Source organism: Phyllostomus discolor, chromosome 5, assembly GCF_004126475.2.
Source record: "Phyllostomus discolor isolate MPI-MPIP mPhyDis1 chromosome 5, mPhyDis1.pri.v3, whole genome shotgun sequence".
Lineage (NCBI taxonomy): Eukaryota > Metazoa > Chordata > Mammalia > Chiroptera > Phyllostomidae > Phyllostomus > Phyllostomus discolor.
The window spans coordinates 88,611,734-88,619,784 of record NC_040907.2 but is presented as its reverse complement, the minus strand read 5'-3'; the positions used below and the strand labels follow the sequence as shown (position 1 = coordinate 88,619,784).

General features: G+C 44.4%; 1 pseudogene; it reads right to left on the bottom strand.

Annotated features, from left to right (window-relative positions):
* Positions 1-688: 688 nt before the first annotated feature.
* LOC114498183 lies at positions 689-772 on the bottom strand (annotated as a pseudogene).
* Between the last annotated feature and the right edge of the window lie 7,279 nt (positions 773-8,051).

Genomic DNA, 8,051 nt, shown 5'->3' with positions numbered 1-8,051 from the left:
GATCCTGCTTCCTTGTCTTCTTTTGGGTTGTCTCAAAGACAAAGTTTGATGGGCATCTGTGAATAAAATGCTGGGTGAAAAATATTGAACATGACACACAACAGTTTTTCACAATTATTAATGGATGCTTTCATCTCTACAAAGGAAGAATTAGGTTAAGCCAAACATTTAAAACTAATCCTCAAAAATATAAAAACAAAACATTGACAAAAATTTGATCTGGAAAATATAGAAAAATGAAAGGAAAAAATAAGAAGTGCTAATAAATTTATCCCTTAAAGATATTGTCAATTGACATTTTAGTATATTTTCTTCCAGTTTTTTTCTAATTTGAGATCATATAGAATCTATATAGATAAGCAGTTATTTTGCTTTCTTCATTGTTGTTATACCATAAGCATTTCCACCATCATTAAGGTATGTGATCAGGGTTTTTTGTCTGTGTTCAAGTTCTATCCTCAGTGCCTAGAACTGAGGATATTCATTGAGTGACTCTATTAAGTCATTAAAATGCCTCTGTGAACATAGCTTCCAACAGTTTCATGAAATTCCTCTTATGGTCATGCCCTAATTCACAGAAGCATTTGAGACCACGCTCTCCATTCTCTCCAGCCACTCATCTCTTCTGCCTCAGCCATCCTGAATCTCTAGGAGGTTCTAGAATGCACTGGTTCTCCTTTTCCCCCTCTCCATTTATTATTATTTTTTCAATTAGCAGTAATCACATCGCAGATAAACCTCACTGGCTATGATACTGCCACTGTGCAAAACTCACCCTTTCTGTTTGTTCTTGATATTTCCTTCACCCTTTGCCTCCCATACCTGGCTAACTTGTCCTTGCCTTTTACATTCCAGCTTAGCAGACCCTTCTAGGAAGGCTACCATCCACCCTTGTTCCCGGTGAGAACCTTCCATCAGTAGTCCTGTCATAGCACTCAGGCTCCTGGCAGCAAACAGAAGACACTGTCTCAACAGGTCATCTAGGAGAACTTAATGACACAGCTTATTTACAAAGGTGAAGGCAGGGTTACATAAAGCCAACAAGGGAAGGTGGGGCACCTGGGCTAGCATCAGGGAAACCGTGACCACCTCTGAGTCTGAAGGGGAAGAAAAAGAAGTTTCTGAAGCTCAGAGAAGACTCCTACAGAAGTTTTGGTAGGGGTACATATAAGGTGACAACCTATGGCCTGGCAGGGATGGAGTTCTCCTTCCTCTCCCCTATTCTCCCCTTCCTCTGGAGCCTGTACTGGTCAGCTCTGTAGAAGCCAGGAGGCAAGGGAAGCCTTGGGTACAATTCATAAAGGCCAGCCACCTAGAGCTGAAAGCAGGGCAGAGAAGGGGAGGAGAGTACACCTGGAGATGATCCAATGCCTAGCACCTGCCCAACTGTATGACCTTGCATATGGCCATCTTTGTGTCCCACACTGTCATGAAAGATCCTTGATGTCAGGAACCGTGCCTCAGGAAATAACTTGAAAGGGGGAAGGTCTGTCATGTGCACAGTAGTATTCACGACTCTTCTGTGTATAAGAGTGGAGGATTAGAAATGTCATCAAAGGGGAAGGAGTCTGGCAAGCCAGCTGGTGTGTCATTGTACAGCCATGCAACAGTTCTCTGGGTGGGCTTGTTAACCCCCATGACAGGGAGCACAGGATCACAACAGCAAAAGCAAAGCCTGCAGATTAGAATAAATGTATCAAAATGTGTAGATGTGTCCCATACAGAAAGAGATTAAATACATCTATGCTCATAATAGTTAAGAAACACTGGTCAAATGTTGTATCCTCTAATTTAAGAAAAAAAATAGCAAACTTCTGAAAGAATTTGTCACCAAAGTTTCTGCAAAGTGTTAAAAAGGGACCTGACAGCTAATTTAAGGAGGCTGTATTGGGAAGAGCCACATAGCTTTTGACCATTTACCCCAACCCCCCACTGTTCTCCTTTGGTGATAAAACTCCTTTTCTAATACCCCAGGGTGGGGCTTGGGGTGACTTTGTTGCTGACACGCAGAAAAGGGTATTCGAAGTTTATTAAACTTTATTGTGCATAGGAATCTCCTGGGGATCTTGATAAAATGCAGATTCTGCCTCTCTAGGTCTGGGTGGGGCCAAGCTTTCCCACAGGAAACAAGATCCAAAAGATGCTGAAGCTGAGTCCTGAACACCAGCTGAGCAGCAAGGCTTTAAATTGGCAGGACCCTTTGCTTATTTGCTTCTTTTACCCTTTAAAACTTCTATCTGCTGTTGATAAATATACAAATTATGCTTCTTTGTCACCCACTCCAGCCCCAGGCTCTGACAGGCCTGGTAGAGATGGTTGGCGCTCTTAAGGAGGGGGACAGCATCTGCTGGGCCTCTAACAGCCAGACAGAACCAGCCGATTTTTACTTTTTAGAGTATTTCTAAAACAATCCCTTTAGTGTGCTGACATAAATATTATCAGGCTGAGGAGGATTTTTCAAACTACATATGATTCCTACTCATTTTCTTTCTACTTATCGTTATTTTTATGATTACTACCTTGTGTTTCCCACACTATTTTCATGTGAGAAATTTAGAATTCTCAGTGGTTATTCACAGTTTGATGAATTCTTCCCAATGACCCTGTGCAGAAGATGTGAGTCTCTGCATAGGTAATGTAGAATTCCAAAGAATATTGAGTGACTTAGTGTGATTCTATTAAATCGTAGAGGAAACAGACCTATCTAAGAGGTATTTGCTATTTGTTTCTGTGATCCTCAAAGCTTGAGTCAGGCACCCGTTAGGCAGCTCCTGCTGCAGAATGACCCTCGGGTGGGAGGAAATGCTGTCCAGCCTCGTGTCGCCCTACACATCCTCCTTTTCGGGCATCATTTCGTCTCCACTGAAATACTCTTATTTTGCACATGTCAGTGAACAAAATATTTCTACTATGATTAAAGGTCCAGGTGTTTTGGGTTTTATTTTCTTTCCCTCACCTCTACTGAAAAAGTATTGAGAATGTAAATTAAGTTCCTATTTAAATTAGTAGACTTTTTTCTTGATTATATTCGTTAGCTGGAGATTTAAAAATTAACTTCTGGATCTAACCATCTGAGAATAACCCACATAACTCTGGTTTATATTTTCTTTCCTTTTACCTTATACCTCTTTGCTGTGTTTTCTTTCCTGACCCTGATGTTGCTGTTGAAGTGTTCTGATGGACAGGTGGAGAGTGCCCCTCCTGGATCCTGGGCTCACTTCGGTAGTCATGGCCACCCCCAACAATGGGGGGAACACACCCGAACACATCCCACCGAATATGTGAACTGGGGTGAGGAGTCCGTGGCGCAGGGGCTGCCTCCAAGGCTGATCCCTGACTTAGTGTGTGGCCTTGGGTACATGGTTTAGCCTATTTGGCTAAGTCTCTTTGCTCTGGATGCTACCCATCTCCTGTAAAGCTAGAAAGCAATTCTTAAAGAATTATGGCATCTTTGTCCTCACAGATGTTTTCTGTTAACAGATTTGTGCTCTGGCCCCAGTTTCTTCCATTGTTTATACGTACACACACCTCTCACATGAGGGAGGATCTACTCTCCTGGCTCCTAAATTTGTGTGTGCGTGGGCACATATACACTGACAGAGAGGCAAAAGAGGAAATGCATCCCACAGTAAATAGACATTTGCCTGGGACTGCATCTTTGTTATCACTCCCCTCCCTGCAAAAACATTGACCCTAGCCAGTTACCAGAAACTTATGTAACTCATTAAAAAATACCCTGGATCTGTTCAGTCTTCTTATTCCTCAAGCATCTACCTATGTTTCTGCTGTCCCAAGCAATTAAGTATGTTTGTACCAACATTTGCCTTTCTCACTCTCCTTTTAAAATTTAATACCTTTCCATCCCCCTTTTTAAACACTCTGAACCTCTCAGTCTTGCAACACAGACCAGGTAAAAGCCAGGTTCATAGATGATAGAGGAATGGGAACAAAGCCATCTGCTGAAAGTTCTGCTTTCTCTTTGCTATGAAAAAAAAGGATTTACAGGTTTGGGGGCAGAATACTTTTAGGGGCTTCTAGGCTACTATTTTAGGGGCTCCCTGTTTGCAGAATTTCTCTCCCAAGTTGAGACTTCCACAACTCATTGTGGCCTCCACAGAGAATAAGGCCTGATTTGGAAATATTCTGAAAGTGTGGAGTTGGAGTTGTAGGATCTGCTCCAACCTCGTGCAGTGGACTGTCTGCCTGTCTCCTCAGTGACAGGACAGTGCCCTGCATCCCTAGTGGAGGGAAGCACCTGGACTCCAGGGGCTTGGATGAAAGGCATCTGTCTAAATTAGAGAGAGATCAGAGGAAGGGGAATAAAACAAAAGTGAGGTCAATTTGCATTCAGATGTTTGCATTAAATATTCATAGGGTTTGGGGGTGAGGGTAGCTTTTCTTTTATTCACACTCAGGTTGCCATGGCTGTCTGGGGTTTACAGGGCTGGCTCTGGAAGGAAAGAGGAAAGAGGAGGGGAGGAAGGGAAAGGGAGACCATAACCCTGTGAACAGCCCGGGGTTTAGGTCCTCACTCTATGCCCTGGCACTGTGGCCCAGACCACTAACAGCAAGTTCAAGGAACCAAGAGATAAGGAAGTTTCCAGCAACCAGAGAACGTCTGGTGGTCAATCTTTAATCAATGAAGCACCTTCATGCCTTAGAAAGAAATAACCCGGGTGTAGGGTCTACAGAGAACACAGTGGAGGGACAAGAAAGTGTGGTAGAGTGGGAGAGCCCAGTGCAGATGTCTAATAGACTGAGGTGTCCCTTGGGCCTGGAGACCTCACAGGCAGGGGCTGGAGCATACCCTGGGCTTTCCCTCAGCCTGTGGGGCCAGCAGCTCCAGTGCTTTCTTGACCGAATTCAGGTAATCAGTAAAGAGGAGGTGAGGGGTGGGAGGGCTGGCAGCCCCACTTCATCCATCTGTTGCTTTTGAAAGGAGGTCAGGAGGTTGTGCTGCTCTTCACTGTGGAAGTAGCTTCTACTTTGGGAAAACGATTGCTCTGTGCCTAAGGTGGTTTGGGGATGGTAGAAGTTCTTCTCAGAGGAAGCCCTTGAAGCCAAGTGTCTGATCAGGAAAGGCTTTGTGTTTTCTTTCTCTTATCTTTTTTTTCCCCTTGGAGAATGAGGGCCTCACCAGCTGATTGTTTGCTTAGCCTTCCTACAAGGTTGCCTCTCGTCACTGTGTCTGGGCTTGTCCCTGTGTTATCCTCCAAGAGGGAAACTTGGAAATTTCCATCACTCCCTTCTAATCCAACTCTACCCTGCACTGGCCAGGCTGCCCTGAAGGGGTTGTGATCATACAGCCATGAGTTGTCAATCTTGGCTGCACACTAGCATCACCTGGACATCTCTGAAAAGTTCAGATGCCCAGGTGACACATGGCCCAATAAAATCAACATTTCAAGGGGAGAATCCCAGGCTTGGTAGTTTTTAGAACTTCCCAGGGTGATTTCAGTGGCTGCCAAGTTTGAAAGCCTCTGGCATTGGGGTTATGAGCACATGCAATTGTTTGAGTTGACTCTTGGCACTGCTGCTGGTACTATCCTTGAGCAAATTATTTATTGCTCTCTGCTTCAGTTTCCTCATCTTCACAGTGGAATAGTAATATATGCAGCAATTATAGCACATAGTACTGATGTGAGGATTAAATGAGTTAATATGCACCAAGGGCTTAGAAATTGGCAGGCACATAGTAAGCACTCCGTGTTTGTCATTTGTTATGCACATCTTAAGAGGGACTTTGACACATGGACAGGCAGGATGGTGAAGGAACCTGAGCAGATGCCTCATCAAAAGTGGTATAATGAATTGGAGCTATTTCTTCTGGAAAGGAGGAGGCTTTGTTGAGATATGACCGTTGTCTTTTGATTCCTATCAGAAGGTAAAGGAATGTGGCTTGTTTTGCATGATTGAATGCAAAGTTTCCAACAGCAAGACAGACTGTCATGTTCCTTGGTGCTGGGATATTCAAGCAGCAGTAGGATAGTTTTTGGTAGAAATGTTATAAAAGCAATAAAAATGGAACTGAGTGACTTTGAAGGCCTTCTTCAGTCCAGGCCCTGCACGAGCTAAGCACCTCTAACTGTTAGCTATATTAAACACTCTCTTGAAGTGCGTAAGGACTGGCAGCATCGGTGGTGGATGCTATAGGTGAGCCTAAAACTGTATCCAGTCAAGGTACCTGGCCTAACCAGATAGAATCAAACTTGTTTTCAAGTCAAAGGAATGTGTGAACCTGAGCTGGGCAGTGGAGCATAGCCCATACAGGTCTGGAGCAGGAGCTGATGAAGAAGCAGGGATACATGATGCATGTATGTATGTGTGTGTGTGTGTTCTGGGACTTCTGCTATAAACAGCATTTGGGATGCCCAGAGGCCCTTTCTGTTGAGTTTTGGATAGATGGGTGGGTTAGTTTTATTTAAGACAGAGGGTCAAATAAGTGGACAGTTTTTGGATCTGAAACTCTCAGCCTCAGCAGTTTTCCACCCATGACATCCACAGCTCATTCCTCACCATTCTACGCTCTTTACTCACCCTTGCCTCCTTTGCACTGCGCAGTTTCCTACTGTAGCTCATTTACTTTGGGAGAACTCTCCAAAGCCTATTTTACTTGCTTGCTCTTTTTAGGGGTGGGGTGGGGTGGGGAACAGCAGTAGTTGTGACATTATTTCACTAGAAATCAAGTTCAACTTGCCTTTTAATAAGTTAACTCTTCTTTCAGCCTTCCACTTCTGTCTAGTGCCTGACCAGCCCCATCCTTTGCTGGGCACTTGGCAGAGGGCGTCAGCACACGGCTCCTGGTCCTTCCTCTGCTCTTGACCTGTCCTGCTCCTCTGCAATGTGTTCAGGACAATCTTTGGTCATATTGCTCCCTCTCCTCTTTATCACCTTCATCTCTCTTCTCAGTGCACAGACACACCCTAGGCTTCACTGCCTCACAGGGGACTCCACCTTTAAGATCTCCCTATCTAAAATGCCATTTGTAGCCATGACCCATTCACTCATTCTTATTAAACCTCTTCTTTACCTTTACTGTGGCCCCTGGAGCCCTCCCTGGTTTGGGAGCATCTTGGACCCATCCTGGTTGCATCTGTCCTCTCCCTCCCTGTTATGTTTGGATTCCTTGATTTTGGCAAAGTCCTCAAAAGTGCCCCATTCCCTTACCCTCTCGACCTTCCTTGTGTCTTCCTGGATGATCCTCTCATCTATTTCAGATCCCAAACTGCTGAATTCTGTTGAAGGAATTTGTGCACCAAAAGTAATCGGACCCACTGCCTGTTCCTTCCTTTGGACTCCTTGTTGTGCCCTCGGCCATCTTCCTTTAACTCCATTTTTAGCTCCCTATCAGATTCCCACAACAGCTGCTTCAAAGCTTTTCCACTCTGCTCAAGCCCTAACTGACCCTGTTGCCTCCTCACCCTAGAACAGACTGCCTCATTGGACTGGTAAAGAAGTGCTCCCCTCCATGCTGCCGAGCTTTCTCTCCTTCCTCCCTTGCTCCCATCTCTTTCCTTCAACATGGATACTTATTCTTTTTTCCTTTCACCCTGTTTTGGGGAGCAAGTGTTCCTTATTCTCTCCAAGGCTAACCCTAACCCTGTGCCATTTACTCTATCATCTCTTCTTCGTATTCGATCCTGTTCCTTGGTCACCTCTGCTCATCTTCAACCCCAGTTTCCTCTGAGCCCTGAGTCTTGGCACTTTAATTCCTTCACAACAAACAAACAAACAAACAAACACCCAAACCAGTGACAAAGCCTTACTTTTTTTCTCACTCCCTCTTTCCTCTATCATCTTTTTCCTTCTTTTGGTCTGAATTCCACCATGTTCCTCTGTCCCAGTGAACTAACTACACTGAGCTAAAATCCCTGAAATGTGGTTGTTGTCTCCCTCCTCCCTGGGCAGCAGCCTTATGAAGTGGAAAAAGCACTGATATTGGACTCAGCCACACAAGGGTTTAAATCCTGGCTTTGCCCCCATGTGTGTTATATAATCTTGACCCTCATTTAACACATTATTAATCTTTTCAAGCTTCACTTTCCTCCTCT